The following is a 20,816-nucleotide window of genomic DNA, read 5'->3' on the forward strand; positions in this document are numbered from 1 at the left end:
TTACCTATATTCCGGTCGCTTTGCATACTTATTGGAGCTTTAGAACCTGTCCTGACTAGACTCTAGACTCACGGTCCTCTCTCTTAATGTACGGGGGCTTAATAATCCCATCAAGCGCCGATCGGTCCTGTCCCAGCTGGAGCACTCCGCAGCCGACATCTGCCTTCTCCAAGAGACACACCTCCTACCCAAGGACCACCACAGATTAAAATCCCAGGCCCTTCCTATACAGCTTTTCACATCCACATCCAAAAAAGTGGCTGGGGTGGCAATACTGGTATCCAAATCATTTAAGGGCAAAGTGCTGCAGCGGGAGGCGGAACTGAAGGGGCGATTGTTAGTGTACCGCTTCCTAATAGCCGGCATGACACTCTTGGTGGGCTCAATCTACTCACCCAATGAGAAACAGGAAGCATTCCTCTGAACAGCGCTTGCAGCGGCTACAGCCAACACAGAACGGCACTTACTGATAGGGGGGGACCTCAACTTAGTTTTCCACAACACAACAGACCGCTCCTGCCAACGAACAGGGCAAGTGGGAGCCCTTTCCGAATCGGGACACGCACACCTCCGGGAGCCCGGTTTCACTGACCTCTGGCGACATTTCCATCCACGCAGCATGGCCTATACCTATCACTCAGTGGCCCACAGATCCTATGCGAGGTTAGATTACTTTCTCTGCGCGTCCCATCTAGTTGCGCGAGCCCAGGACGTAGAGATACTACCGACCTCGCTATCAGACCACTCACCAATGGTGGCCACCTTCTTTCTACCGGCAACGCCGGCCCCACAGCGACACTGGTGCCTTCGGGAATCCCTTCTCCGTACCCCCGCGATGGTGGAGCGGATTAAAAGCGCCATTACGCAATTCTTGACCCACAACGACAATGCTGACACCACACGGGCGACGCAATGGTCAGCCCTTAAAGCGGTCTTGCGAGGTGAATTCATCTCCGTGGCCTCAGCCAACAATAAGGACAGAGAACAGAAATGAGCAGAGCTTACGCAGTGAGTGGCGGAACTGGAGCAAATGCACCAGCGCACCTGAACCATGAGGGCCTGGCGCCAACTCTGCACCGAGAGAAAAATGTTGGCTGCTCTCGACCAAGACGCGGCGGACTATGCAGCTCTCCGTCTTCGGCAGGCATACTACGACCAAACTGAGGGAGCAACGCGTGAGACAGGGAGTGCAGGCCCTGCGAACGGAGGGGGGTGAGCTAGTCACGGAGGACGCTGATATAGCAGAGACCTTTGGGGCATTTTACCGGTCCCTCTATGCGGGTGACACCCTTGACCTCCAGGCAGGTCAGACATACCTACAGGAGGCGCAGCTACCGTCCTTAAATGCAGCCCAGGCTGACTTCCTGGACAGGCCAATAGCCCTGGAAGAAGTAGTGTCCGCAATCTCCCGCCTAAAACACGGGAAATCCCCGGGACCTGATGGGTACCGAGTGATTTTTTACAAGACATTCTGCCATCAGGTGGCCCCCCTCCTCCGGGACCTTTTTAATTCCTTTGACCAACCGGGCACGATTCCTGCAGACCTAGTAGAGGCATCTATCTCGGTCATACCGAAACCCGGTAGGGACAAAACCCGCTGCGGCTCCTACCGGCTGATCTCATTATTGAATATTGACTTTAAGCTCTATACAGGCATCCTGGCAAATCGGCTCGCGCCGTACATGCAATAACTCGTTGAACCACTACTACCACAGATCCTCTCCCTATTCCAGACCCTTCCCCTGTGACCACCACAAGGCTGGATCCAGCAAATGCAGTTTGAGTTGGCACGCTACATTTGGCAGGGCAGCCGCCCACGATTTAAAACACGACATCGCAACCCTCCCACCTGCATATGGCGGGGTGGGAGTCCCAGACCTCCAACTCTATTTCTACGCGGCACAATTGCGGAGCCTAGTGGAATGGTACCAGCTGGAATCGAGCAAGAACTGGCTGTTCCAGGACCAGGCAGTGGCCGGTATACCCCTGCAGGGAATCCCTTTTCTCCCACGGCGACACAGGCCACCTAATCTTTACGCATCCCAGATCACTAGCACAGTCATGGAGGTGTGGGACCGGGTGGCTACCAAGCATGAACTGACGTCCTTTCCCTCCCCCTTGACACCCCTATTCCCCAATCCCGACGTCACCCCGGGTCTCGACCCGAAAGCTTTTGTAAACTGGCGACGCACTCCTTGCAAGGCATTAGGGCATCTTTTCGACCTGGAAGGCATCCTTTCTTTTCAGCAAATGAAGGAAGCCTACGCTATCACAGAGGGAGATAGGTTAGCATACCTGCAGGTGCGACACTGGGCCCTTCAACCTGACGTTAAACTAGGTGCTCAACGTCGCCTCACCCCCTATGAGAAATGGCTGGTTACCCGCACCTCTGAGAAGAAATGAATCTCTGACCTCTATCAACATCTGCTTCTTACGAACACCCACACATCCAACGCAGGAAGATGTCGGTGGGAACGGGAACTAGGTAGGGCCCTCACACACAAGGAGTGGAGCGGGATCTATCACAGAGCACTGCCTTCCGCATACCACTCTGGTCTCACTGAAACCCTAACCAAGGTAGCCACATATTGGTACCACACACCTGAGCGCCTGCACCAGGCGGACCCTCATGTCAGCGACCGCTGTTGGAGAGGGTGTGGGGAATTAGGCACGTTGGAACACCTACTCTGGAGCTGTAAACACATACGGGAATACTGGGACACGATCATAGACGAGGTGGACTCCCACTTGGATACTCAGCTGCCCCGATTCCCTGCCTACATCCTGCTGGGACTGCCCAACGCCCTGATGTACCCACTGAAGTCCCGCAGGGGTCGTCTCATCGCCATTGCCCTAGGGGCAGCTACCCAAAACATTGTGGCACACTGGAGAACACCACACAGTCCCCCACACACGAGTTGGCTACACAGGTTGTGGATGGTGCTTGGAATGGAAAAGTTGTCTCTAGTACAGGCCGGGAGGGGGGAAGAATTTCCAGAGCTGTGGCGTCCCTTCCTGACACTGCTCAAGGGGGAATTCCGCGAGTTGAGCTGTCCCAGATACCTACGTCTCCTACGGCTGGCAGATACACCACTGCCAGACCCACAGCCATCAAAGAATACACGGACATGCAGGCCCAAATAAGTGTCTCTTTGCCTCCTCATGCAGATTGTTATGAAGCTGATGTTTTCTTTGGTGGACAGAGGGGGGTAGGAGGGGGAGAGGTGTTGTTAAGTTTCAAGGCATTTCAAATGCTTTATGTCACTACACAGACCCGCTGGGCGTTACGTTTGCTTTTCGATTGCGCATGGAAACTGCGCAAACCACGAATGTCTGACAGCGCAAAGCCTTCTTGTTTTATTCCTTGTGAAAATTCAATAAAAGATTTAAACCATAAACAGTCTCAGCATGTCATCTCTCCCAATGTGTGATTGACCATGATATGCTCTGGCCATGTTTGAGATCATGCTATCAGGCATTACTGGTCTTTCGTCTTTGTAGACCCACATTTCATCTTCCTCCCTTTGTCTGAATCCTGCTTTCAACCAAGTATTCTTTTCTTCCTCACTTGCCTCTTACTGCATTTGCCTCGCTTCCTGCCAAGTTTCGACTATTGTTGTTAGCATTAACCCCTTTAGTGCTAAGGTACCACATGATGTTTCAATGCAATTTCCATTGAAATCAATGGAAACTCCATGACGAGTTACCCTTGTCATTAGCAGCAAAGTGGTTAAAGGACTTGGAACATGCTCTTTTTCCCTGTCTTTATTAATTGAAGTCAAATTCTTTGCACAGTATTTTGCAATTGAATCAACGTATCTGTTACCTCGGGTGATGTAGTCATCCCCTTTCTTGTGTGCTGCACATTTTACCACAGCTATTTTGTCTGGTAACTGTATTGCATCAATTCGCATCTTTACAAATTCAGCATTCCGTATGGGAGATCCTGCAGAGGTCAAATAACCTCTTTGGGACCACAGTTGCCCATAATCATGAACAACTCCGAACCCATATTGACTGTCGGTCACTATGGTGACCTTGATCTCTGTTCCCAATTCACATGCTCGGACCAAAGCAATCAGCTCAGCTACTTGAGCAGAACAAATTCCTTTCAAACAAGATGCTTCCAACACCTTTGCAACAGTGCACACTGCATACGCTGCACTCAAAACACCCTCATCCGTTCTCAGACATGAACCGTCCACAAACATCACATAATCAGATTCAGACAATGGCTCATCTCTGATGTCTGGTCTTGGTTTAGTACAGTATTGAAGAACATCCACACATTTGTGATCAACTTCTCCTCTCACTTCAACTTCTTGGACGTCAGGTAACAATGTAGAAGGGTTTACATTTACACACCTTGAAATTGTCACATTCTCTGCTCCTGAAATTATTTTCTCGTACTTTGTAATCCTGCTGTTTGTCAGATATTGAGTTTTTGTTCTAGTGAGGAGAATCTCCACTGAGTGAGGTACATACACCCTCACAGGAAATCCCATCACTATTCTTTCACTTTGCTCTATGCTGACGCTTGTAGCTGCTACTGCTTTCAGGCAACCTGGCAATGCCTTTGCAACAGGATCTAAAACAGCTGAGAAATATGCAATTGGCTTTCTCAGTTTTCCATGTCTCTGAATCAGTACTGACAATGCACATCCGTCTCGCTCACTGCAGTACAGTTCAAACTCCTTTTCGTAATTTGGCATTCCTAAAGCTGGAGCTTCACAAAGACTGTTTTTTAACTGCTCAAATGCTTCCATCTCAGTTTTAGTCAGAACAATAGGGTCTCCGATGTCTGCTTTAGTCAATCTTTGCAATGGTCTTGCAATCAGTGAAAATCCACTAATCCGCTGTCTACAATAACCTACCATTCCCAGGAACATTCTCACTTGTCTTTGAGTTTTAGGTGGTTCCATTCCTTGTATCTTCTTAATTCTTTCTGCAGTCACTTGTCTAATTTCTTTGGCAATCTTATGACCTAAGTATTTTACTTCTCTCTGACAAAATTGTAATTTTAATGGTGACCCTTCATGTCCCTCTTCAGCCAAATGATTTTACAATGCAACGGTATCAATTATGCATGCATCTTTAGTCTTTGATGCTACCAGAAGGTTATCAATGTATTGAACTAATACAGATTCTCCAGGCAAGCTCAAATTCTCTAATGATTTCTTTAGCAATTGATTAAAGATCGATGGACTTTCAGGGTACCCTTGAGGAATTCGGCACCATGCCAAAATACGATCTCCGAACCGGAACGCGAATATTGGCTGGCTTTCTGGATGCAATGGAACTGTGAAGAACGCATTACATAGGTCTATGACCGTGTACCATTCCGCATCATAGTGAATCTGATACAGAATCACTGCTGGATTTGGTACAATTGGGCAACATGGGACAACTATTTTATTGACCTTTCTCAGGTCTTGTACAATCCTAAAAGATCATTTGGCTTTTTCAATCCCATGATCGGTGAATTACAAGGACTGCTCTCTATCTCTCTCAGTATTCCCTGCTCAATCATTTTGTCAATCACTGGAGTTATTCCTTCAATCACTTCTGCAGTCATTTTATACTGGGGAACATTTGGGTAATTTGCACCTTCCTTTAACGTGACTTTTACAGGATCCACATCTCTCATTAACCCAATGTCTTTTCCTGTGAAATCCCACACCTTTTCTTTCACTGACTCTTTCAATACATCAGGTATTTTCTCTCGATCAAACACAGGAAACAGTTTATTTCGCTCAGCCTCAACCATGAGCATAGTCATTTTATAAAGGCTATCTTCATCTGGGGTTTGCAATTCTATGCCATCTGGTGAACAATATATGGCACAGTTCATCTTGCACAAAATGTCTCTGCCTGACAGATCAACAGGACTACTATCGCACACCACAAATCGATGCATATCTTTGAAATTTCCAATTTCTACTTCAACTGGTTGTGTCAAGGGAGTTTTTATCTGTCTATTAGCTACACCTACAACTTGGATGGACTCTCCAGAGAGAGAGGAAGATTTTCAACTTCCACTGATCTAACAGTAGAACGGGTAGCACCAGTGTCCACTAGGAAAGTTATTTCTACATCATTCACCCTTCCGCTCACAAATGGACCAGACTGATCTACCTCAAGAGTGGCTCCAAGCACACACTCTTCTTCCTCTCTCAGGCACCGTCAGAAACTTTCATCCGACTCACTGCCACCCTCCTCTTGTAACCAATACTGAGGACAGGCATTCGCTCCTTGCGATCTTTTTACCTGCTCACCTCCGCTGAATCCTGTCTTTGCACTGTATCTCAGTTGATTTACACTGTGTGGCAGTGGCGGTTGTGGCACCTGACTCTGCTGATTTACTATCTGCTGTTGCTGCGGTTGTTGTTGATGTACCTCGTACTGCACCTGCGAATTCAATGATGTATTTTCTACATTAACTCTCGGCGGGCATTTACACTCTCTTCCAAAGCCCTAATTTGCCGCAATTAAAACAGGGATACTTCTTTTTCAGCTCATAAATATTCCCTACTAATTTAGGTTTTACGAAACTACCCTTTGGTTTTGCCTGATTTGCATCAGCGCCTCTAATGTCCAATTGCACTGCTTACTCTGCCACTTTTACTTGTGCCCATATAGCTTTCTCTTTTAATCTCTTTTGTTTTGCATCAATTTCCTCACTGCAATATTTGGCTTTCCTTAAAACATCATCTACACTGCTTGATTGCCATCCTATCATGTTGTGACTCATCATATCTCCAATCTCCGGCCTCAATCCATACACAAACCGATATATAAAATGGCTCATGTCCTTTTCACTCAATTCTTCATACCCACTGTATTGTTTAAATACCAACAACAATCTCTCATAAAACGAATGTACAGATTATTTCGGTTCTTGCGTGGTTATATCTATCTTAACCCAATCTGTCTCTTTCGGGGGAATTTTGTTTTTCAGAAACACAATCACTTGCTCATATTTTCTCATTACATCTGGTGACGGAGCTCCTGTTACTTTATTTCTGGGAAACTCCTCTCTCGGCCAATCCACAGATATTTTACATTCAGTCCACAGATCTGCTGGTACAACTATGTCAAACAATCCATCTAAATCAACCCAAAGTACTTTTGAAACTTTCACAAACCGATCTACCTGTCGATACCATTCCACTGGTTTCTCTCTCAGCCTAGGGAAATCATTTGTGAATGACAATATGTCCTGTCTGCTCCAGGGAACATGTACATATCCTCCTCCAGGTATCTCTCTCATGGGGAACTCGGTTGTTACCGCTTCTTTTTCCCTGATTGGAAATGCTAATGTAGATTTGTCATTATTCTCTTCTTTCTTCTTTGCCCTCTTAACCCTCCATTTACTCACGTCTCCCCATTTTCGTAGCAACACAATCAACTCTTTTATCTGCGCTAAGCTTCCAGCAGTATTCATATTCCCAATGTCTTTTTCTGCAAAATCTACTCTGTATGATTTTTGCAATGTTTTAATTTTTGTAAACTCTACTCCCAATTCAGTTGCTAATTCTTCCAATTGATCATGCATCGTTTTAGCCTTCCAGGTTATACTTTTACACATGAACATAAGTTCATCATCCTGGTACGTTTTTAATCTGTCTGTTCCAATGGTTCCAATAATTAATTCCTCCATATCAACTTAAACTTTTTCTACATCCAGCACTTTTGCTCCTCACGCTGCTCCCAGCTCGGTATCGTAGCGCCAGAGTGCAAAAAGACTGCTAAATTAATACCTGCTAGCTCGCATTGCTCACGTAACCAGTAGTGCCAGACTGCACTTTAGAGTTGTATAATAGCGCTATAGTGCGAAAGTGCGCTTTGTATATCATTGTACTGTGCTGCGCTGCCTTTGCCAAATCATTTGTCTTGTGCCTGATTGTGCCGGTGCCATTGCCAAATTGTTCGCGTTTTCATTGCTTGTGCCCCAATCCTCTTTCGCTTTTGGCTCGCAGCCATCCATTTTGTAGTTTGTTATTGTGCCTCCCTGCCCGGCTATCCACCCGCCCCCGCCTCCCAGCTGCTCCTCCCTCGCCCCTCCCCCTCCACCATCCACATATGACAGATGCCTTTGCGCGCAGCGGTCGCGCGCAGCGGTCGCGCCCCATGCGCTCCGAAGGTGCGCCAAAGGTAAGCCCGTCTACGCCCGTCCGCGCCTGGACCGCGCCCAGCGCCAGACCCCCTGGCCCCCGCAATACCCAATTCACCCGCATAACGTACAACGCCAAAACCCTCTCTGCCCTTAACCCCGGCCGCCCACCAAATTGCTACCAAGCTTCCCCAGGACACACTCATGGACCTTTCTCTTGCCACTCCTGCAAATTCTACTGCATCAGGACCCACCCCAAATCCTCTAACTCCAAACATAATTCTGACCCTAACCACCTAAAATGCATCCTGTTGAACACCCGCTCGGTCCACAGACACTCCATTGAACTCTGGAACCTACTCGACACTACTCTACCGGACGTCACCTTCCTTACAGAAACCTGGATGAACACCTCTTCAGCACCCGATCGCCAAAGCCATCCCGGAGGGCTACAAGATCATCCGAAAGGACCGCATCAACCAAACAGGAGGAGGCATCGCCATCGTCCATAAGAACACCATCCGCATCACAACCAGCTCTGACGATTACCTCGCTAACGCCGAACACCTTCACTTCCAGATCCACACCAACCCCAAGACCACACTCAGAGGCACCCTCATCTACAGACCACCAGGACCCCGCTCACAATTCTGTGAAGACATCACTGACTTCATCAGCCCACATGCCCTCACCTCCGAGAACTACATTCTACTAGGAGACCTCAACTTCCATCTGGAAAAGAAAAACGACAGCAACACCACCTCCCTTGTGGACAACCTGAACAATCTCGGACTCAAACAACTTGTTGACACTCCCACCCACCTTGCCGGACACACGCTTGATCCTATCTTCACCTCCAGCAAGCACATCTCCTTCGATCACACCACAGCCCTCCACTGGACGGACCACAGCTGCGTTCACTTCAGTTACAAAAAGACCACGACCCACAACCCCCCACATCCTATTCCTCAAAGAAACTGGAACAAAATCACCACTGACCAGCTCTTCACTTCGCTCCACCAAAACCCCCCTGCCATATCATCGGACCCAAACCAAGCAGCCACCAACCTCATACAATGGATCACCCACAGCGCCAACGAACTAGCACCCTTGAAGAACCATCCTTTCAAGCAAAGTAGCAAAAAAGGCCCCTGGTTCAACGATGACCTTAAGAAATCCAAGAAGACCTGTCGGACGCACGAGAAAGCCTGGAGAAAAAAACCCAACCTCTGACAACTTGGCCACCTTCAAGAACGCCACCCGCAAACACCACCAACTAATCCGATCCACCAAGAAATCAGCATTCAAGGACCGACTTGACATCAATGCCCATAACAGCAAGGAACTATTCAACATCGTCAAAGAATTTACCAACCCCACCGCTGGCTCCAACGACATCACTCCCTCCCAAGAACTCTGCGACTCTCTATCCTCATTCTTCTACAACAAAATCGCCGATATACATAACAGCTTTGAAAACCAATCTGAAGACCATTCCACCCCACCTACCTCCGTACCAAAACCGCACTCTAACAACCTGTGCGCCTGGAAGCCAATCACCACCGAAGACACCATCCGCCTTATGAACTCCATCCACTCAGGATCGCCAACCGACCCATGCCCCCACCTCATTTTCAACAAAGCAGACTCCATCATCGCACCCCATCTCCGCGATGTCATCAACTGCTCCTTCAACTCCGCTACCTTCCCGGAAAGCTGGAAACATGCCGAACTCAGTGCCCTTCTGAAGAAACCCACAGCAGATCCCACCGAACTTAAGAACTACCGCCCCATCTCGCTCCTCCCATTCCCTGCCAAAGTCATTGAAAAGCCGTCAACAGTCAACTCGCCGCCTTCCTCGAATCCAACAAATCCCTCGACCCTTCACAGTCCGGCTTCAGAGCCAAACACAGCACCGAAACCGCCCTCATCGCAGCAACAGATGACATTTGAACACTACTGGACAACGGAGAAACAGTTGCCCTCATCCTACTCGACCTCTCCGCAGCCATCGACACAGTCTGTCATAGCACCCTCATACAACGCCTCAGCAACATCGGAATACAAGGGAAAGCATTGGACTGGATCACCTCGTTCCTCGCCGGAAGAACCCAAAGAGTCCGCCTCCCCCCTTTTAGATCAGAGGCCACCGAAGTCATCTGCAGCATACCACAAGGATCTTCACTCAGTCCCACCCTCTTCAATGTATACATGAGTCCCCTCGCATCCATCGCACGCCAACACAACCTCAACATCATCTCCTACGCAGACGACATTCAGCTGATCCTATCCCTCACCAAAGACCCAAACACCGCCAAAACCAACCTACACGAAGGGATGAAAGACGTAGCCGAGTGGATGAAGAACAGCCGCCTAAACCTGAACCAGGACAAAACGGAAGTCCTCATCTTAGGATCATCCCCCTCTGCCTGGGACGACTCTTGGTGGCCACCAGCCCTGGGAACCGCACCCAGACCTACGGATCACGCACGTAACCTGGGCTTCATCCTGGACTCCTCCCTCTCGATGACCAGACAAGCCAACGCCGTCTCATCATCTTGCTTCAAAATCCTCCGCATGCTCAAAAAAATCTTCCGTTGGATCACCACCGAAACAAGAAAGACGGTCACCCACGCACTGGTCACCAGCCGACTGGATTACGGAAACACCCTCTACGCCGGAACCACAGCCAAACTACAGAAAAAACTACAACGAATCCAAAACGCCTCAGCCAGACTCATATTGGACATCCCTCGGCAAGATCACATTTCTGACCACCTCAAAGACCTCCATTGGCTCCCCGTCAACAAGAGAATAACGTTCCGCCTCCTCACCCACGCACACAAAGCCCTCTACGACCAAGGACCAGATTGCTTCAACACGCGACTGTCTACTCCCCCTCCCGCCAACTACGATCATCCAATCAAGCCCTCGCCGCTATCCCGCGCATCCATAAATCCACCATGGGGGGAAGATCCTTCTCCTACTTAGCTGCCAAAACCTGGAATTCTCTCCCCACCCACCTCCGCCTCACACAGAACCACCTCGTCTTCAGAAAGCAACTAAAAACTTGGATATTCGACAAGTAAAGCAACCCCCCTCCCTCTAGCGCCTTGAGACCCTCTGGGTGAGTAGTGCGCTATAAAAATGTTTGAACTTGAACTTAATTTCAAAGTTTTAATCCACTCACTCAATTCCTGGTCTGTAGGTCCAACAGGGGTTTGCGTTAAATCTATTTTCTCTACACTCCTTTCTGGTATGGCAGAATCAGATTCTGCTCCGGTTGCATATTTATATGGTAAGCCTTGATTAAGAGTCAAGTCAGGCGGATTTTCAGTGCTCACTCGTTTAACTGCTGACAAGTCTGGGTAAATATTTCTGTTCAGCTTTTGCAAGCCCTGCTGTAATGGGATTGTTAAACTTGGTTCTTTCACTCTCTGATTTTCAAACACTGGAATTACAGGTCCTATGTGTTAGACCTGTCAGCCCTTTGGGTGGTCCCTCCTTATTTTCTCCCATTTTGCCTCCTATTGTTTTCTTTTAGTGTCCACTACATTTTCTTTTTGGTGTTGACCTTAGGTCTCTGGGCGCTCCATTGCTACTAAATAACAATGAGGCGCAGATGCTCTTTTAAAATGGAGGTAGGAGTAAGTGATCATTTACAAAATGGTGGCCTGCCAACTGACAAGTTTACCTCATAGTCTAGTGCCATAGGGTAATATGAGGGATTCCAGAACCTTCTGGACCTCTCTGGACACTCTAGGGACAGGCTATATAAGGTGGAATGTTGAGCGAACATTTGGTGGGATGATTGTTCTGAGAAGTGAGCCAGTTGGAGTACAGGCTGTAGGGGGAGGAGGTTGGCGCAGTGTGGGGGGTTGACTGCCTCTTGGGGCTGCTCTCTCTACTTGCTGATGCTATCCCTCACCCGTTGATCTGACCCAGCAGGAATAACTACTTCTGGTACCCCTAACATTGAAAAGGTGTGCCTACCCTCAGTTGGGTAGTCCGGGACGTGGACTGAGGAAGAAGGTCAGGTGAGAGCAACTAAGTCTTCCTCCTTTTTGGAATTAAAACCCCTACGGAGTTAGACCCCTGTCCCTGCCAACAGTCAGTACCCCGGCACGATCAGTTTCAACTGCAGCTTCGTGACATGCCTGAGTCTGCCCCCACCCCTTGACCAGGAACTTACTAAATTTATGGTGGTCTCCAGTTGGTCCTGAGTTCCCCACGCTTGTGTGACTCTCCGCTGCGGGTCTGTGGGAGCTCGTGAGGTGAGGGACACTGCGCTGGTTCATCGGAGCTGACAACGCCCTCAGTACGGAGCTCACGGGGGTGACGCGGGAGGCAGGAACAGATGTCGGGTCCCATCGGTGGACCAGTTCCTGACTGAGGAGAGCCCGAGGGCGACAGAGTTGACCGGAGGGGCCGTCCTTGGGAAGTTGTTGACAGCGGAGGAGACCCGGGTGGAGCCCCGCTCCGGGACTTGCGAGGGAAGCACCCGGAAAGAGTAAGGCGGGATTGCAAGAGGCTGGGAGGGGAGGAGTTAACCTTCTCTCAGTGGGCGTGTGGAAAAAGAGACGCGAAGGCAGCGGAGCAGCAGAAACTGAAGCGTGTTCTGCCTCCAGGGTGGAACCTGTTATCGAACTGGGCCATAATTAGCATTCAGGACTTCCGAGAGGAAAGTCTTGGCCCCTCAGGCAGCCAGCACTGGTCGGAACGGCCGATCGAACGCCTAATCCAGAAGTAAGCAGGGATTTGGAGCGGGGAGATAGGAGTGTGTCTCACGGATCCCTCTGCTGGGTCTGGTGAATACCTGGGCTTCCTGCCTCTTAGAAGTCGAGTGAATGAGGGGGACTGGGAAGCTGTGTTCAGCGGAGCTACCCAGGGAGATCTTTCTCTCTTTATAAGAGATCAGCGAACCAAGGTACAACTGCTGATCCAACTGTAACAATACAAGTAATGGTGTAATAACCAACTAAAGGCAGGGTTATTCACGAGTTTGAAGTTGCACCTTGTCTGAGTAAATGCCTGAACTGTGATTCTTTTCTAAACTAATGTTTAGACTTTAAAAGGCGAATGTAAATTTGTAATTGAATTTAAGTTGAAATGTTTGACTGACAATTATCTGTCTTCTCCATTCAAGCATTATTCTGCTAGACAATTGAAGCAACCATCTGCTGATTCTATTATTGTGCCTTGCTAATGATCTGTCTCAGGACCTCCCTCTAGTCTTTATAATATTTTAATGGGCTATACTTGAAAAAGGATTCTGTTTGAATTCATCCTGCTGATTAATTTCATGGCTAAGTGAGGTTCGCTAGAATTACATGATTTGTGCCATGTCATAGATTCACAGAGTTAGGAACATTAAATGTAGAATGATGGTATGTTAAGGCTTATGCAACTGAATTCAAGCTTAAAAAGAAGATAAAGTCTTTCTATTTTTCTAAAAAACACGGTGTGGTGTTATTTTTCTAGTGGTGGTACGCTGTGTTACTGAGTTGAGTGTGACGCAAGTGTAACATGAAAGCCTTGGAGTTTAGCCTTCCCACTTTGTGCCAGGCTACCCTAGTCGGACCGGTGACCCCGGGTCCAACATATTGGTGGCAGCGGTGGGATTAGGGCTTATGCTTGTGTCCACTTGACAGTGACCCAGTGTGCACCACGCACCATACACCTGAATTTTGACTTTTCTGAATGAAGTTTTCTCCTAGTTGGTCTCCCTAATTGGATACTTTTGTTTTTTTCAAAATCCTTTCTGGTGGTGGTTAGGATTAGCTCTTATTTTATGCCTCTCACCTGAGAAACCCCAAATAAATGTCTGAGGACCCGTCTGGAAAATGGAATTTGAGTTGACTGAGTTAGAGACTTACACAGCGGCGCAACTTAGGGAATTTTGCCAGGAGAAAGGGGTGTTCTTCAAGCGTGGTGCGAAGAAAGCAGAACTTTAAACCAGCTTGAGAGCATGGGTAGCAGCTCACCCAGATGGGGAAAGGGGGGAGGAAGAGGGGGAAGGTGACACCATCATAAAAGTGGACATGCTGTACCAAACTGAAGGGGGGAATCTTTTACCAGGTCCTGGGACACCTTCGAGGGCGGGCAGTAGTGTGTCTGGAAGGAGCCTGTTCTCAGCAGATTTAGCGGACAGGAGGTAAAAGAGACAACTGAGTTGGCCGGATTGGAGAATGAGCGGGAGGAAAGGAGGTTTCTCCATGAGCTTAGTTTAAGGGAGTTAGACCTCAAAGCCCTACAGATAGGGACCCCCAGTAATCCTGTTGGTGGCAGCGTACCTAAGGAAGTTACCAGGGAGCCCAGACCCTACCTGCCCAAAGATGTAGTCACCAGTTTTAGTGTAGGAGATGGTATAACTAAATGGTTGGCTGTCTATGAGGTCTCACTAAGAGCCCATGGGATTTCAGAGAGTCATTGGGGGGGTGGTCTGTATAAGTACATGCCTCCGGTGGGGAGGGATGCGCTTTTAGCTCTGGAGCAGAAGGAACAGACTAATTACCCCACAATGAAATTTGCTTTGATCAGAAAGTTTGGGCTGACCCCTGAAAAGTACCGGCAGAAATTTGGTAACAGCCAAAAACTTACTACACAAAATTGGGTGGATTTCCTGGACTATGCTAAGAAGGCATTAGAGGGCTGGGTGCAAGGCAGTGAGGTTACTGATTACGAGGGTTTGTATAATCTGTTCCTGAAGGAGCATCTCCTCGAGAAATGTTTTCCGGAGCTGCGTCAGCACCTGGTGGACAGCAAGCTGACTAACCCTAGAAAGCTTGCAGAGGAGGCGGACATCTGGGCTAGTACCTGTAGGAGAGTAGGGTCTGCTATCCTATGGTCACCCCAAATTTTTGCTTTTTGCTTCACTGGTTTATGACTTAATGTGGCTGTGGGCCTGCTAATCAGACCCACAGCCTGCTGTTCTCTCTCTAAATTACTGCCAATGCACTTTAGGTGCATTACGAATTGGAACTGGTTCACCTTATTGGCCCCTGTAACAGTGTACCCTAGGTACCCAGGGCATGGGTGTTTCCAAGGCCTACCAGGGGCTGCAGCATGTATTGTGCAACCCCTGGCCTGGCCTCCATATTTGACACAACTGGCTGATCACTCAGCTGGGGCAAGTTGGTGTAATCACCTCTTGCTTAGGTGTAGTATACCTATACCTAACCTAAGCTGGACACATATGTTCCTATCAGCCACTCCTATGGAAGGCCTCATCAATCCTGGAGGCAGAGTGTGTGGAAATATGTGAGATGGTGCTCTAGCATGAGCTGAGCCTGTCTGCAGCTGTCGGGATCCACTCCCTTAGCTGTTCCGGGATATTGCCATACCATATACTCTTAAGTGCATTATAATCCTCGCGGTTATTTGCTAACTTTGGTTTGGCTTTATCAAAACATGTCGATTAAGGTGTCATACGATTTGGAATACTATCCCCTCGACAGTTCTGTCAACGGGGATAGCATTCCACCCTTCTAGAGGGACACGACATGTACCTAGCCTTAACCCCGGTTAAAGTTAACCAGAGCCTCAGCATCACAAAATGGAATCTGCCACCACAGACACAAGTCTGACCTCCTGCTGCTGGGAGTCCTTCCAGCGAGGAGGGCTCGGACAAAGGGTTTCCTGCCTTGGGAGGTGCGAGCACCACCCCAGACAGGATTTTGTGTATTGGGTAGGACAGGGCTGAATAGATTGAGACATGCCCGGGGCACACAAGGTGTCCTCGTGCATAAGCCAGTCCAAACAGGTCCTGGGACTTTCCAGACCCAGGCCTGGCGAGGAGCTGGACAAAGGAAAGGGGGTGTAACCGCCCCCCTTCCTGGTCCCACCCAGAGGAGGGACCTAGCAGGTGATCCACCCCTCAGATTGGGAATAAGAGTGGGAGCAGTGCCATAGCACCTCAGATCATCCTGAAATCAACTTTAAACGAAGAAGACGACTGGACTTCAACATTCTGCTGCACAGAAGACTGAAGAGAATCTCCCTTGTGGCCAAGGAGTGACCTCCCTGTGAACACAGGCACCATCCAGCAACTCGACGTCTGCTTTGCCGCCGCCTCCTGCCGGAGCCCGAGCCTAGAGCCTGACAAGACCCAGACTCCCAGACTTCTCATAGCCCAATCCACAGTCCCTGCAAAGAAGGGACCCGTGGAGGCACCGAGAGATGTGGGACCGGACCTCTTGGAAGACCCCCGAAAAGCTGACTGCGCAGCATCCGAGGCACCCTCGACGTTGTGCTTTGGGGACTGAGAACCCCTACCATCGAGCAGCCCTTGCACCGAAGATCAGCCCCCCAGCATCTCCACGATCTGCGTGGGGCCCTTTTGCATCGTGCCACTCGACGCGCCATCCCGGCCACTAGCCACGTGGTCAGCGGCCATCTTGGCAACCAAAACTACAAACTACACTGCGGGTCTGGTTGCTACAGACTTGCCCTCGCTCCTGTAAAAGGGAGCACCCGCTCTGACCTTGCTGGTCCGAGTGAAAAGCCTTTTTCGATTCCTGCGTGGCTTGCATTAGCCAAGGCCTGTTTGCTCCAATCAAGTTGTCGACACTGCCAAGAGCGAGAAGCCTGCGTGGGACAGCTTGTGATTGACTCCTGGACGTCCTCGACCTCTTCGTGTCCACGTGGCTGCAGAGAGAAGCTACACCTCGACGCCTGTTTGCACCCGACATCGCCTGCTTCCATCCTGGTTCCACGGTAGTCACTGGCTAGTGACTTTGAACATTGTCCCCTCTGCTTTCAGGTCTTCACAACTTCAGATCCACCCTTGGATCCACCGGAACTCTTCACATCGAGCCGCCTGCAGCATCTTCAACTCCAAACACCATCGACCAGCGTGACGAAACCCGACACTACTTCAACCCTATGCACCCGCGTCCTGTGGGTTAGGTAACTCAGCAACGCCGGTGTTCCCACACTGGTACACAAATCTAGGGCCTGTGTCTTAAGTTTCAGCTTTCTAGGTCACTCGGAAGGTTCCTATCTAACTAACTTTGTAACTTTTACGCACCATAGACTTAACATTGGTGAGTGAGTGCACTTTAAACACTGCACCCGAGTCCCGCGGGCCTTTCCCGACTTAGTCACTGCTAGTCCCGATCAGCTCCAGCGATTCCCAAGGCCCTAGGCCTACTTCCTTTTCGATTGGTATCTCTTATACCACTTTCTTAGTATATGGTTTAGGTGGCCCCTAGGGCTCATCCATATTGTGCAACTTTTGTGTATTTTAAACTGTGTTTTGTTTAACGCTTGTGCTTCTGTGCTCATAAAGAGTCCAGGGGATATTTGTAGTTAATAAATCTATATATATTTTCAATATATATCTGTGTGGTGTCCTTTCATTTGGTATTCAAGGGGGTTGTATATGGTAAAACAGCTTGCTTCACATGCCTTTCAGAGTTTAGCCTAAGACTGCTTTGTCCACGCTACCACTAGGATAGCCGGTCTATAAGGTTGACTTACAACCAATCATCATAAGGGTTGCTTGGCATGGTACAAGGTGATCACTAGAACTAGTGAACATCATATACCAGGCCAACTTCTCACATTGGTGGCAGCGGATTGGGATTTGAGCTTGCTGTTGTTTTACCATTACAATCTTTGAGATTATCATTTGAAAGATCATACAGGGACCTGCTAGGTACATATTAAAACAAGACTAGCATACTTAAGTTCCACTGAACTTAGTTGTTGTAGAGGATAGGGAGTAGCTCACCCTGACTACAACTACTAGATAGGTTTAGTAGGTAAACACCAGTGTAGGTAGATTGCAACATATCCACCCACACTAGAGCAATGTCTGGGGCAGAAGGTTCCACTGGGAATGTCTCTACTGAGAGTGACCCTCCAAAGGCACCATCCGGATTTGCTATATTTTCCTTTAAAGAACTAAGACAGCTTTGTGTCTTAAGAGGTCTGAAGACAGGGCCATCCCCTACTACAGACCACCTTAGAGAGCTTTTAGACCAGTCTGAGGCTCTAAAGCAGACCCCACAGGGAATGCTGAAGGAGGCTCTCCCACTGAAGATGACAGTACTGATGCCCCTGTCCCTGTAGTCCAGTTAGATGAGGATGACCAAGTCACTGGAGATACTCTTCCTGAAGGGGAAGAGGAGGAGGAAGAAGAGGAGACAGAGGAGGGGAGCAGTGATTCTGATGATGGCAGAAATAGTCAGGTGCTGGTCAGTAGACTGAACCAGGCTAACTTAAGCCTATTTGGGACTGAATCTGGGAACAACCCATCCAGACCCCCAGGTGGACTTAACCAGAAGCCTAGGAGGAGAAGGACTCACTCAGGTGACTCTAACAACTCCCATGCTTCTAGAGGTTCTCATGGTCACTCCAGAAGGGAGATGACTAGCCCTCAGAGAAGGGAACATGAGGCCAAAATGAGAGAGGCTGAGCTTAGGATCCAGAGACAAGAATTAGAGTTTGCCCTGGCCCAAGAGAAGCTTGCTAGAGCAAGACATCCTAGAGAGAGTGGGGTAATAGAACCCACTGGTGGCAGCATTATCCACAAGGATAAAGACAGGTCTTTTGATAACAGAAACCTGAGTAACCTGAGTAAGATTGTGCCCCCTTACAAAGCTGGGGATGATATCCACAAATGGATGACTGCACTTGAGAGAGCATGCAAAGTACAGCAGATCCCTCAGGAGCAGTGGGAAGCAATCTTGTGGCTCTCCTTTAAAGGTAGAGGCCGAGACAGACTCCTCACAGTTAGTGATGGGGATTCTAGAAACTCATTACACAAGAAGTACCTAGGGGTCAGTGGAACACTGCAGCTCAACTGCGAATATAGGTCCCATCACCACGGGGATAACAGAGTGGAAAAACAGACCATGCAACCAAGTGTGATAAACAAATGAAAACTCAAAAATATGGGCCAAAAATTCCCATCAGAAGCCACTCTATACTGCCCTTTATTACATCATTTGGGTACTCCTTGCCCAGGAGGTGGATCAGAACAGTCCCTTAGATGTTATAGTGGCCGATCTGAGATGTAAAGTGAAAATTTGTCAGTAGAGGGTGGTTTGAAAGTTTTAAAGTTGAGTGTGGCTACTGAAAAAGCAGTGTAAAGAAAGTGAAGTGATAAGGGTAAAATTGGATGAAACTAGGTGGATATAAAAAAATGTGTGCTCCCCTATTTGTCCAAGATTAAAAGCAAAGTGCAAACACAGATTTGAAAGAATATCTGTGACTAGTAGCGGTCAACATGTTTCAGCAAAAGTGGAATACTTCCAATGCCCTCATCAGGACCAGATGTATGTTCAACTACTGCTTTGTAAATGTGAAGTAAGGTAAAATCAGGATATCACCTGTAATTCCAGGTCATACGTTCAACCACATACTGTTACCGCAGTGTGGACCCAGCAGTCGCAGGAGCATAAGAACAAAATGAAAAACAAACACATAGTAAATGACACACTATGTCCTATACAGCAAGGAATGTCATTATAATTGAATCACATTCTGTTACGGGCAATATACATTTTGCACTCATTTACACCACTCACCCATTTGTTGTGGCTGTTGTGCTTCACCCCACCTGGCAGCAGCTCAGGTTTAAGGAGCACCGCTCTAAACCAAAAATTAAAAACAAAGTTGACAGTCCTAGTATTCTATTTATTGTAGGCGACACAATCTATACTTGAAAGTTTGTAAATGCAATCAATTATTTGTCTCGAGTGATTTTGGTTAATTTTCAAATACACCAAAGTATCATCTTTAAACCATACCACATTATTTGAAGCATCTCTTTGTGTAGCAATGTGCTTCTCTGTAGCTAAAGTCGAAACCGACTCACGAGAATGCAGTCACCTCGAGGTTATTTCAATAAAGACGACACCCAGGCATTATACTCTTTCATACAAGATTAGCAGGCTCTTTATGTGTTCCCATGCTAAATGTAAAAAGCTGCTCTTCTGGCAGAGAAACACCGCAGAAGGAAGCCGTCTTTATGCAATTGTGCAGCACTGAGTCTAAAAAACAGGTACAGCAGTGTCTATTAACGGCGGAACACCTCCGCAGTTATAAACACAGAGGACCGGCGTCGCCGTACTTTACAAGCACGCCGGCATGCAGCGCTAAGTTTAAATCACAAGCACAGCAATGCTCAATGATGGCGGAACATCGCCGCAAGATTAAATACAGAAGCCTGGTAACGCCGGACTTTACATGCACAGTGACAGTAATGCTTTTACATCACGCGTGGTCTGGCTGACTCACCTCTCCGTCGGTGTCTCCCGACAGTCTTCTGAACCATCTGGGGGGGCACCGAACAGGCTGAGTCCGCCGTTTTTGAAACAGGGGCCGGTCCATTACGTGACGTGACCCGCGGGACACATTGCGATCACGTGACCAGCGCTGACTCTGGGTATTGTAGTTTTACAACCAAAAGTGGCCATTATAGTCTTTTTTCGTGTTTTATCTTTGGGAGTTAGATCGTAATCCTAACTATTTTAATTAGACTCTGCATTCTATTTCGGGCATTTGTGCAATGATTACTCAGAAGTGCAAACTAGTGATTACAATCTATTTTAAATGCATGTAAACTTTGTGTTTCTTATTATGAAAAACACCTTAATATTCAGTGAACTCGGTGAGCACATTCATTTTGGCATATAAATGCAATCTGAAAGGTAGAAACACCCTGCATAAATATATGCGCAAATATAATCAAAAA

General features: G+C 48.1%; 1 long non-coding RNA gene across 1 annotated transcript in view; it reads right to left on the reverse strand.

Annotated features, from left to right (window-relative positions):
• The window catches only part of LOC144771479 (uncharacterized), an 89,390-nt gene extending 68,957 nt beyond the window's left edge, over window positions 1–20,433 (reverse strand). Inside the window, exons 1-2 of the long non-coding RNA XR_013599301.1 lie at window positions 20,360–20,433; window positions 19,648–19,711 (exon numbers count right to left, since the gene is read on the reverse strand). This is a non-coding gene — a long non-coding RNA (uncharacterized LOC144771479). The remainder of the gene's footprint in view (window positions 1–19,647; window positions 19,712–20,359) is intronic.
• Window positions 20,434–20,816: the final 383 nt, after the last annotated feature.

The sequence above is a fragment of the Lissotriton helveticus genome, chromosome 8, assembly GCF_964261635.1.
Source record: "Lissotriton helveticus chromosome 8, aLisHel1.1, whole genome shotgun sequence".
Taxonomy (NCBI): Eukaryota; Metazoa; Chordata; class Amphibia; order Caudata; family Salamandridae; genus Lissotriton; species Lissotriton helveticus.